Consider the following 13,048-nt stretch of genomic DNA (forward strand, 5'->3'; position numbering starts at 1 on the left):
GTGTAGTCTTCGCTCCATGGACCCAGACACGCTGTAAATGCAGTGTCCAGGGTGTGATCACCAGACCCTCGGGTCGCCCTGAATGAACTCAGCAGCTGACAAAACAACCCTGAGAACACTATCCTCAGAAACTCCACTGACTTTCTAATGACAGCAGCAAGTCAATGCCCGACATACATGGTGCACCTATTCAGTGTTGAAAATGCCTCCCTCTCCTTAGTTTCTCTTCCGTTGCATCTCTGTAAAGTCCCACAGTAACAGTTCCTCTCTCCAAAGAAGCAGTTGACTCTGTAACATTACCTTTTTCTGTATCTCAGCAACGGCAAGAGCAGCACCGGTATTGCCAATTTCAATAAATCATCACACTCAGAGAAGAGAGACGGAGGGAACATAACTCATTTTAATCAGGGACATACCTAAATGGACGTGATATTCGGGAATATGGGAAAGTCACGAATGTTAGAATAACTTGTCATTCTACTTTCCTTCCAGTCCATCTTCAGCAATCGCTTTATTTCTTTTTCCTTTCTCTCTCTCTCTCTCTCTCTCTCTCTCTCTCTCTCTCTCTCTCTCTCTCTCTCTCTCTCTCTCTCTCTCTCTCTGGACACTGGAGAATTTTATTTCAGATCCCCATTATCCACAGTTCCTTGGTTTATTTCACCTTTAATGTTGTATGTCAGCATCACTGGCAAGGGCAGCATGTGTTGTCCATCCTAATTGCCCTTGACTGTGAGGCCATTTGTCAAGACATCATGGATCCAACTATTTTATTGTGGAACTGAAGTCGCCCTTAGTCCAGACCGGGCAATAATGTTAAGTTTCTTTACCAAAGGCTATCAGTGTAATATTAAAAGAAATTCTGATTGTTTATTTTTTCCATCAGTGAAATTTTATTCTAATTTTTATCTTTCGACTTTAAGTTCAATCATCGGCTGTGGTAGGATTTCAAACAACGCCTTTAGAGTTATCACATTTGCCTCTGAATTACACGTGCAGTGACATTATGAATCTGACACAAAGAACCTGTTGTGAAGTACCTGTAGTGACGGCAACAAGTTTGTAGTCAAAATATTTGTCACTGGTAGAGAAGTCAGAATACAATGGGAGCCATAAAATCTGAATTTAACAAAGGGCTACATGATGTTTAATTCAGCAACAGCATTGAGGCAGAGGTCGAGACGGGGAATATTATTGAGTTGGGTGTGGGCAGATTCGATGACAGAGGGAATACCGAGACATAGAACAGTTCAGGGCAAAAGTCAGATTGAGGTTGTGAACAGTCATGTTCCCTCTGAGATGTTTATGAGTGAAGAGTCTGAAATTAATTTAGAGGAAGTGGAGTTTGTGACTGAAACTGAATAAAATACTCTACGTCTTTGCGAAATATAAATGACAGAATTAGCAAAGATTTTCATCATAGTTTATAGAATTGAAAGGGATAGACTTACCAGGAACACCAATAATAGCGAGGATGGGGTAGTAACATGCTTGAATAATCCTCAGTACGGCTTCGATCCGCCACTCTAACGATGGCCAATCCTGAGAAAGCCAGTAAATACCCAATGATAAATTCCTGTTCAGTGTACTGACATTCCAATGTAAATTTCTCAGATTCGGATCCATTGCTGGAACATTTCAGTCTATTGTTCTGATTCCCTTCCTCTCCCTCTCTCTGGAGCTGCTTAGTCCTGTTGTGTTGAGGATCACGCTGCCCCTGACACTACCGGACAACAGGTTCAAAGGCGCCCCTTAATTATGGAAGAGAGAAACTCTCCAGTGACGCAGTTAGGGTCCATGGAGACTGACATCAATCATAGTCACTGAACAAACAGCTCCAGTTAACCAATTTCACTGCATCCCGCATAGATCACAATAATACTTAGTCTGGGTAGGGTATTGACATCGCTGACTATTGGGTGAATGGCACATCTCCAATTGTAAAGTTCGAGGTGACGGAGAGAGATGATGCTTTCTCTTCACAAGGTCGATGATTCTACTTTGTTTTGGCAGGGTAGGAATTGCTGGGTTCCCGAGACCGTCTATGACTGATCACCAGGCCGCTGCACGCTTTTCTTTGATTTATTTATGTTTAACTTTGACATTTATCTTATCATCATTTAACGGCTTGGGTTGGATTAGGCATTTTTGAGAGGCTCCTGCAGTGTCATAGACGGCGTAGATACACTCCATCCATTGTGGTCATTGAAGCTGCAGCCTGGTCCTGTGGAGTGATGGCCAAGCTCTTATAGAAGCAGGATTCTTAGTCTTAGATTATGCCAGTTATTGGTAGGGTCTCAGTAGGGTTGCAAGGCAGGAAATCTCTCCCAGCTGCTGCACTCTCTCTCTGAGATTTCTCTCAGAATTGTCCTTTGATGTTCGTTCCTCCTGGTTTGGAGAACTGCATGTGAGACCATCTGTTTCCTGAATTTGTTTTGTGAAAAGCGGGTGTTTATTGGATGCTGCCATTTTGGAGGAGTTACTTCCTAGTAGTTAAATATACTATTATTCTGTTATGTTTCCCAATAAATTAAGTTATTACAAGTTGCTCTTGTTTTTGTTGTATTTTATTGACGGTGTTTGAATATATTGTATTTTGCTGAATGCCAAATATTTTGACAAAGCGAATTGCATCTGAAACAGAGCACCTCATACTTACCTTTAAAATAAGAAAACTTTTGGGTTGAGACAACCTTCATCATATATTTTCAGGTAAGTCAGCTCATTTGCATCGCAAGAAGGACAGATATTCATGTTTTAATTGGATAATTACTTAATGGACAACATGTTGCAGAAATACGGGGTTTAACAGCGGACTGCGCCGAGCTGGAGGAGTGACAGCTCGATCAGGAATTATACAGGATACTCAATCCACTTCACAGATCCAGTCCAGACACGTATAAGCCTAGATGAGATACCTGCCCAGCACGGAGGACTGTGCAGACCAGGCTCAGAACAACCCAGCAATCTGTTCAGGATGGAGCATTGTACAACTCAGCTCAGGACAACCCAGCAATCTTCCAGGATGGAGCACTGTGCAGACGATGCCCAGTACATTCCAGCAATCTCTTCAGGATGGAATAATGCGTAAGTCTCACCAGGCCACTGGCTATCTGTCCAACATGGGGGCCAGCACAGACGACACTGGTGCATGGATTCAGTAACCCAGATGAAACGGTCTGTCCAGGATGGGGTGATATGCAGCCCACACCAGTGTCTTGCTTTGTAAACAGGTTTCTGTTCAGTATGGGTACCTGTACAGTGACAAGCAGTGAATTGGTCTGTAAACCGGGAGCAGTTACCATCCCAGCATATAAAGCTGTGCACACAACCCCAGTGTATTGTTCAGTAACACTGTGTTATATCACTGACCAGCGTGGCATAGCTTGCAGCCCATACTGGAAGTGAAAGGATGTGAAGCTCCCAACCATTTACAGCTCCATTGTACCATGACAACGGATATGAAAATCACTGCCAGAGAGAGATGGTGCGGAAATCAGTTTAAATAACTATAAACAAAAGAATTGTGGGAAAAAGAGAGAGGGAGATTGAGAGAATATTTCATTGACGATCACATGTTTTAGCATGCTGATATGAAGTTATTTCGACAGTACCCTGCAACATGAGCCAGTATTCCCAGGATTGATGGGTGAACCGGATATTGGTGTGAGTTCAGATGATGGACAGTTTTGAATGAGCATTTGTTCTGCAGCCCTGTAACTGAAAGTGGGCACAGCAGAGTCTATGACGCATTGTGCTGAATATAACAATGATTTATCTTTGTGTGATTTTCACTGAGTGTGACAGATGGGTTGTTTGCACGAGGCTGAGCTAGATTCCTGGTACTATCATATCGAACTCACCTCATTAACTACCCAGCCACCCCATGGTGTCCCTATCATTCCATGCCAGCCCGATCCCACCCATCATGGCTGGAGTTACTCACGATCGCCAGATGCCCCGATATTCCGTGATCCCTGCTACTGGTGCCATCTTTTAAAGGTAACGGACACACGATTGAGCTCTCTCAGTTTGGAGCTGCCCTGCACAGTTTACCCCGAGCATGGCAGATAAGGGGCAATTGCACCACGGTTTGTCGACAGGGACACGAAGCTCCTGGTGGAAGGGCTAGTACAGAGGGGGACCATTCTCTTCCCAGAGGGGCCACACCACCTGACCCACCAAGCATGGTCTGAGCTCACCAGTCAGCTCAGTGCCGTATCTGCGGTCTGAAGAAATATTCAGCAATCCAGGACAAGCTTCAATAACCGTCCCCACTCTGTCAGGATAAGGGTCACTGTATTCTCCCTGCTTCCTCACACTCACTGTATATCTGTTATAGCACCAACACCCGAACACCATTCATGGTCCACTACTCTCACTATGGCATGCAAAGCCTTCTATCTTTCTCTCTCTCTCTCACACACACACACACACAAACACTCTCGCGTTTGCAATTCGCCCACATGTTGATAGAATATTCTGAAGAATGCTGATTTTGGAATGTTCAAGTTAGTGTTCCAAATAATTCCCATTTTCAGGAAATTGTCAATGCCCCAGTATGTAACACAGAAGGGGAAGGAATAATGTTGTACAGTTTTCAAATCACCTGCAATTCAAATCCACCATGAGGCCATTCAGCCCTTCAAACGCATTCAAGCATTTAAGAAGGTTGTGGCTGATCTGATGCTTTTCTCAGTTCCATGTTACATGATTTTTCAGTCATTCAACTCCATGGGTTCCTGTCACTGAGCAGACAATATACACCTTTACCCCGGTTTTCTTTAAGCTCCTGCTCAAGGGCATTTCCCATGGGGGCGCAATCTTCCAATAATATATTCCATCAGCTTTCTCCGTCTATGTAATGGTAAGCACATTTTACACAGAGCAATCAAAAATCTACACGTATTTTATAGTTATCGATATCCAATCACACTTAGTAATTCTGGTTATTTCATTTGTCTCACCTTACCGTATTAAACCAAAGGCGGATTTGAAATACTTGTCTCATTATAAAATACGATTTCTAGCAGGGAACGTATTTACCCTCAGTCGTTATTTTGACAGTTATCTGAATTGTACCTTATTCCTTGTTATGAATGTTTCTCTTGAACTTTGCCTGTGACTGTTTCTGTCTGTAACAGTTAAACTGTCTCCCACTCAATTGGCTGGACGGCTGGTTTGTGATGCAGATGGAGGCCAACAGCGCCGGTTCAATTCACCACACTGACAGAGGTTACCATGATGGGGACGCTGTCTCACCCTCAACCCATCACCCGAGGCGTGGTGACCCTCAGCTGAAACGACCACAAGTGGTCTCTCTCTAATGACCGAGCAGCCCTATGGTCCTTTGGTACTCTGTTCTATCACTGTTAGCATTTTAAAATGTTTTCTAGATTATCATTTCATTTTGCCAGATGTTCTGAAGCAGTGTCATTTTGTACCACTGTCAATATTTCCCCAGGCTGCACATTCCAGCACATTCCCTGATATTCCTTGACTGCATTATTACTTATGAAACTTCTGTCTATGCCTCAAAAATATTAAATATCTCTGCCTCCAATGGTCTGCGGGGAAGAGAGTTCCATAAACTCATAGCACTGAGAAAACAAAAAAAAAGCCTCACCTGGGGTGTGAGGTTATTTTTTGTCTACTTCCCTGAGATTGGATAAAATTACATTGGAAGCAGTTCAGAGATGTTTCACTTCATGTATTCCAGAGATGAAGGTCTTATATTATGGTTACTCATAGAAAGACAGGTGATCTTACAGAAACTTACAAAACCTTCAGCAGAGTGTATCAGGTAGATATCCACTGGGTGGAGGCAGGGCATTCTGCCCATCAAATCTACACTGACCCACCGAACAGCATCCTAGCCAGACCTGTCCCTCATCCTATGCATATAACACTGCATTTCGTATGACTGACTCACCTAACATAAACATCCCTGGGCACTATTGGCAAATTAGCATGGCCAATCGACTCTAAGCTGCACATTTTTGGACTGTGGAAGGAAACTGGAACATTGGAGGAAACCCACACAGACACAGGGAGAATGTTCAAACTGCACATACAGGACGCCCGAGGTTGGAATTGAACCCAACTACTTCGTGATGTGAGGCAGCATTGTGAAACACAGATCCACCATGCTCCTCCATTAGTTATATAAGTTACTTATGTCTGACGAAAGAAATCTGCTTGACTTATTCTTTTCACTGAACCATACCTAGTCTAAGACTTTTATCATCGGCCATATCACCAATCTAGTCACATTTAACATGTGATGTGAGTAGTGAAGGAGTGGGACTAGAAAAGGAAACAGTGACACCCTCCAACCTCAGTCAGAACCGAGTGAGGAGAAATTCACAAAGTGGGAATTTATTCACGTTGGTATTCTCCTTCCCAGATATATGGGATGGCTGAAGCTTTATATTATATCGAGGCTGGCTTCATCTGATTTTCCATAGACAGGTGAATCAGGGATAATGATGCATCGAGAGAAAAGTACAGCTGGGACCAGAATGAGATGAGCCACGACCTTATCAACTGGTGGAGTAGTGTCAAAGGGTCGAGTGTCCCACTCGTGTCCCTCAGCCTTATGTTCTGATGTTCCATTCAGTCCTTCAGGACCTGCTACACAGGGGTGGATCGAGGCCACCCCGACGGTTAGATGTAGTTTGGGATATGTAATTGGAAATTCCAGGCTGAGTCAGGAATTGACCCTCACCCCAATCCCTCTTTTCAGGCTTCCCGTCTCTGAAACTTCTGCTCCAGATGTGGGTCATGTTACTGACCCAGATTGATTGTGAATACAGCCCTCTACCAGTGTTAGCTCAAATAAATCCTCTGCTATCCCTGAATGCAACATTGTACAGCACCATTTTCAGGAAAATAACCAGTTACTTTCATGATGAATAACTTAAGAACGTAAGAAATAGAAACAGAAGCAGGCTATTCGGCCCCTCAAACGTGCACTGTCATTTAATAAGAACATGGCTGATCTACTTCAGGTCTTAACTCCACTTTCCCGCTAACTCCTTGTATCCCTCAGCTCCCTGATATGTCAAAACCCAATCCAGCCAGTCTGTAAATACATTCAGTGACCCAGTCTCCACAACCTCTGGGTTAGAGAATTCCAGGCATTTTCACTACCTTCTGAAAGAAGACGTTTCTTTGTATCTCAGTTTGAAATCGATATGCCTTATTCTGTATCTACAATCCTGAGTTCGACTCTCTGCCCTGGAATGGATCCACATTCTCGAAATCTACCTTGTCATATCCCCTCTGCATCTTGTCCATTTCAGTAATATCATCCACATTCATTTCAACTCCAATGAATAAACGCCTCACCATTTTAGATGTACTCAATAATTCAACCCTTTCATTCCAGGAACCCGCCTAATGAACCAACCTAGTTATTTGCTGCATCAGCATGCTGAGGTTATGTTTCAGACACAACCACAATCCCATCCCTTTTCACTGTTCTTTTTGTGGGTGTCCTCGCCATTAAGTAACAGCCTGCCTTTTAGTTCTCAGTGTCATCCTCAAACTCGGATATATATTGCATTCAGCTCCGGCTTTCAGTATAGATTGTAATTAAATCTTGCATTGGACTGATATTTGTGATACTCCAGCAGATATATTTCATCAGGAAGATCCATTAACCCTGACAGACCGATTTCTATGTGTTAATGAACCATCGTCCCATGCTAATATATTAGCTGTCAAATTATGAGCTTCTGTCTTGTGTAACAAGTTTTATTTCGTGAAACGTTATGAAAAAACGCGAGAAAGCCTCGTGTCTAGCAGATCCCCTTTATCATGTCCGCTTGTTACATTCTCAGGGATCTTCAGAAAAAAAACTTTGCATGATTTTACAGGCACAATATAGATCGCCTTTCACCAAACCATGTTGACTTTGTATGCAGCATTTCTAAATGCCCTGCAAATCCTTCCTTAATTATAGACTCTAGCAGATTCCCAACAATAATGTTGAGGCTAAATGGTTACTTCTTTTAGTCTCGCTGTTTTCTTGAAAAGAGGCGCCACATTGTAGGGTCTCCAGTTTCACTGGAACATTCCTGCCATCCATAGAGTTATGAAATATTTCTCACAGTAACACCAGTCACTCTGTAACCGCAGCTTTTAAAACCAACTGTGAATTACTGCAGACGTGCGTATCCTTACTTTTATCTGTTTATTAAAAAGCCTTGTTCCTTTTGTTAGAGGCAGTTCAAGAACTTTCCTCCTATTACTATTTTGATTACATCATTGAAATACTGACAGTGCCTTCTAATGTGAGGAATGATATAAAATTCTGGTGTCAATTATCTGTCTGTTCCGTCTAGGCATACACTCCAAACGTCCTCAGTATAGTTTCCTGACTTCATTTCTACCAAAGGGCATACATTCATCTTGAACTTTATACACACAGAAAAGCTTGCTCTGCTTGCTTTTATATTTCTTGCCAGTTTTCTTACAACATATCTTTCCTTCCCCTTTTTCTTGCTTTCTAGATTCATAAAGTCATATCGCGCACAAACAAACCCTTTGGTCCAACTTGTGATGCTGACCAGGTTTTCCAAACTAAACTAGTCTCATCTGCTTGCATTCGACCCATATGCTTCTGAACATTTCCCATTTATATGGTTATCCAAATGTCTTTTGAATGTTGTAGCTGTACTTGTATCTTCCTCTGGCAGCTCATTCCATAAGCAAATTACCCTCTGTGTGAAAACGTTGTCCATTTGTCCCTTTTAAATTTCCTCCTTTTAACCATAAAGCTACGTCATCTATGTTTGGACTCTCCTATCCTCTCAAAAAGACCTTGGCTATTCACGCTATCCATGCCTCCCATGATATTAAAACTTCTAGAATGTCACCCCTCAACACTCCATCTGATTCTAGATTCTAGAGCAAGCATTTAAAGATAAGCACTGCAAATTTGTAACAGTATTAAAATTGACAGGAAAACAACACTCAGCCCAAACTTCATAATGTGATTTGTTTTTCTCCATGTTACAATACTAAGGCAGCAGGAAACTCTTACTAGTGCTAATAAGACGTCAAGCAAACAAATTCCTTTGTTTAAAGGGGGTGATGATCTCTACAGGGAAAACGTATCTTTCGCCAGTTCGATGTAAAGAAAAACGGAATTCTTATACCATACAGTCAGCATGCACCTTTAGCAGAGTGAGATGAAGGCTGAGTGTACTTTTTGGATTTGGGATCACAATGTGAATTCAGTGCAAAGGGAGAATAGTGTTTTCAATACGGTTTACTCCAAGAATGAAACTTTCCGGAGTGAGATGTGAGTGGGAGGTCTAAAACAGCATGAATAGAGAGGCCGAGCCACACTCAGACCAGAGGCAAGGTGGCAGAACAAAACGCAGAGTAATGCTAGTGCAGGGAAGGTAGACTGGATCAAAGAGCTTCAGGTGAAGTGGGGAGGGACCATAATGTGAGAGAATGTGCTCTGTAATTTGAGATGGAGAACTTGAATCAGGAAGGGGAGAGGAGCAGGAAAAAGGATGGAACAGCAAGGGCAGGGGTTTCTGGGGGCATTCAGGAAGCACAGTTGAAAGTCATGCCCAGCATCTGCTTATGATCCCTGAAATAAACATCCTAAATCTGGCCAGACACTAACGCTCATCATAGTATCCTTGTCAACCATGGGTGGTACATCTTCTACTCGAGTCCTTCTTTTTGAACAGAAACAACAATTTCTGAGCGTTATTGGATATCTGCTTGAATGTCTGCCCAGGTATACCCACTGACCTTCCTCTGGGTCTACTTCCACATCCCGCTTCAGTTCAGATGTGAGACAGAAAGCCTAAGTTTAGATGTCTGGTTCTTTTCAATCATTCGGGGGGACTTCTGCATACACATGATCAGCGGAGGCTGACTCCATTCTCCCAGTTTCTCCGTCTCTGTTGTTTCCGTTTGATGACGCCACATTCCAGTGAACTGGCTGTGATGTGACCTCCTTTTTCTTCAAATCAAAAATCAGCTAATTCCGGTGGACAGGGCCTTTAGCTGTGACTATCACATCTCTCGCGCTTCTGTCCTCACTCCATCCCCTCATTCCCAGAACAATGATAGATCTCCCATCGTCCTCAGTAATACTGTACTAGAATCCACATTCACAGAATCATCTTCCACCATTCCACCATCTCCAATGGGACAGCACTATCAAACACATCTTCCTCTCGCGACCACTAACAGCATTTCACAGAGACCATTTCTTCTGTAATACTCTCCATCAACCCGAACACTTCCCAACTCCCCATGACACCTTCCCATGCAATTACAGAAGCTGCAATACATGCCCATTCACCTCTTCCATCCCCACTGTCCAAGACCCCAAACACATCTTCCAGGTGAAGTAGCATTTCACTTTCACTCTTTCAATCCGGTCTCCTGTCATTGCTGCTCACAATGCCGTCTCCTTTACATTGGGGAGACCAAACAGAGACTTGTTCGAGGACCACTTTCACTCTGTAGGAATAACCCTGAGCCTCTCATTGCTTCCCATTTCAATAACCGACCTTGCTCTCATCCTAAGATTTCATTCCTGAGCTGCTGAAATGTTCCAATGAAACACCACCCAAGCTCGAGTAACACCTCACTATACACTTTGATGTATTACAGCCTGCAGGAGTTAATATACAATTCCAAATTCACAGCCTGACTCCATTATGGCTGTCCACCATTTTTCATGTATTCTACTTCCTGGCCTTCCAACGATCTAATCTGTGTCTTGTTTATCCTGCACTCAATAGAGACAACCCATGTCTGCCATCTAAACTTTAATTTACACCAATTTTATATCTGTTTCTTTTTCACCACAATTAAATGCCCATTCCTCTGTTCCATTGCACCTCCACATGCTCTGTTTCCTATCATCGCTCGTCCACTTTTGCCAAGGCATGAATCAGCCCTTTCAGTTCTGAACAAGGGCCACGCTGGACTTGAAACGCTATCTCTGTTTCTTTGTCTGCACAGATGCTGCCAGACCTGCTGAGCTTCTCCTGAAATTTCTGCTTTTGAACATGTTCAAAGAGATATGTCAAAGCTGCTCAAATGTCCTTACCCACTTGGATTGCCGTACACTGGGAAGTGTAAAATAACAAAAGATGCACAAATATCTTGGTTCTGAAACTACATACGACTATCACATCTCCCGCGCTTCTGTCGTCACTCCGTCCCCTCTTTCCCAGAACAATGATAGATCTCCCCTCGTCCTCACTTCTACTGTACTAGAATCCACATTATCTGAATCATCTTCCACCATTCCACCATCTCCAATGGGACAGCACTATCAAACACATCTTCCCCTCGCGACCACTGACAGAATTTCACAGAGACTATTTCTTCTGTAACACCCTCCATCATCCCGAACACTTCCCAACTCGACTGGACTGAAATCCCAATACGACTGGAATCATTGACACTACAGTGTTCTTATTGGAAGCCATGGAGAGAAGCAGAATGAAGCACATTCAATTTAAACACCGATGGTGGCACAACTGCAAGGGAAAACATTCAGTGTAATGTTAGAATTAGAATCGCTACACTGTGGAAAAGGTCCTTCAGCCCAACAAGTCCACACCGATTCTCTGAAGAGTAAACCAAGCACACCCATTTTCTTATCCTATATTTATCCCTGACTAATGCACCTAACCTGCAAATTTTTGGTTTGTGGGAGGGAACCAAAGCACTCAGAAGAATCCCACAGGGAGAATGCACCAGCTCCATAAAGACAGTCGCTAGAGGATGGAATCGAACCTGGGTCCCCAGCACTGTGAGGCAGCAGCATTAAACACTGAGCCATGGTGCTACCTCACAGAATATATTTGGAGTTTTGTAAAACATGACAAATAAGAGGTGTGACACAATAAACAAACGCTCAGAGGAATGAGAATATGAAAATGGAAGCGCTACCAGATCAGAAACCAGAGTAGCTCACGGGGTATGGGTCAATGGGTCTCGGTATGAATTGGGCGACAGACAGCAGAATTGCATTGCAGAAGTTTCAGCTCAAACCCGGGAATTCATGTAATCGTGTCGATCACAGTTGGACAGAAGGAGAATTGTACTGAGTTACAATCTGTAACGTTTTGACCAGGATAATTCCTCAGTCCATTATTCCCATTAAGCTGAATGATGTTTCAGTCACGAGTGTCGGTGAACATACCAGGGTCAGAGCCGTGTGGACCTAAAACTGATGACAACCCATTTAAAGCTACCACACTTGGCTACTCACATACATTGCAAACAGCAGGGCTAACATCTGATAGAGAGGACGAAATGATTACAAAGCAAACAGATCAGATCGAAGCTCTGCAGTCCTGCCACAGCCAGTTAGAAATGGAGTTGAACTATGAAACAACTGACGAAAGAAGAGGACTCCACAAATATTATTTTTTTAAAAATTATTCAATGGGATTAGTGTGTCGCTGGATAGGTCATCTTTAATTGCCCGGAGGGTAGTCAAGAGTCAAACACATTACTGTGTGTCTGGAGGTACATGTCGGCCAAAGCAGGAATGAATCGCTGTTTCCTTCCCGAAAGGGCATCTGATCAAGATGGGTTTCTCACACAATCAGCAACTGTTTCATGATCATCATTAGACTCTTTATTCCAAACATTTATTAGATTTGAAATCCACCATTTGCTGTGGCAGAATTCGAACTCAGGTCACATGAGCATTGCCTGGGTCGCTAGACTAACAGCTCAATACCACTAGGTTATTACTTTGCCATTCCCCGAAAGAATGGAACTTTGCTGCACATCAGTGTAAAAGACAGTATGCAATGTCTGCACCATCCTCAGTCAGAAGTATCCCTTAGATGATGCCCACAGAATCACAGATGCCAGTCTCCAACCAATTCGATTTGCTGCACGTGATATGAAGAAACAGCTGAACACAGTAGGTACGAAAAAGGCAATGGACCCTGACACCATTCCTGCAATAGGACTGAACACCTGTGCTGCATAACAAGCCGTGTCCCTGGGGAAACTTTCATTTCAGCTCCAACTCTGACATCTC

Source organism: Chiloscyllium punctatum, chromosome 38 (genome assembly GCF_047496795.1).
Source record: "Chiloscyllium punctatum isolate Juve2018m chromosome 38, sChiPun1.3, whole genome shotgun sequence".
Taxonomy (NCBI): domain Eukaryota; kingdom Metazoa; phylum Chordata; class Chondrichthyes; order Orectolobiformes; family Hemiscylliidae; genus Chiloscyllium; species Chiloscyllium punctatum.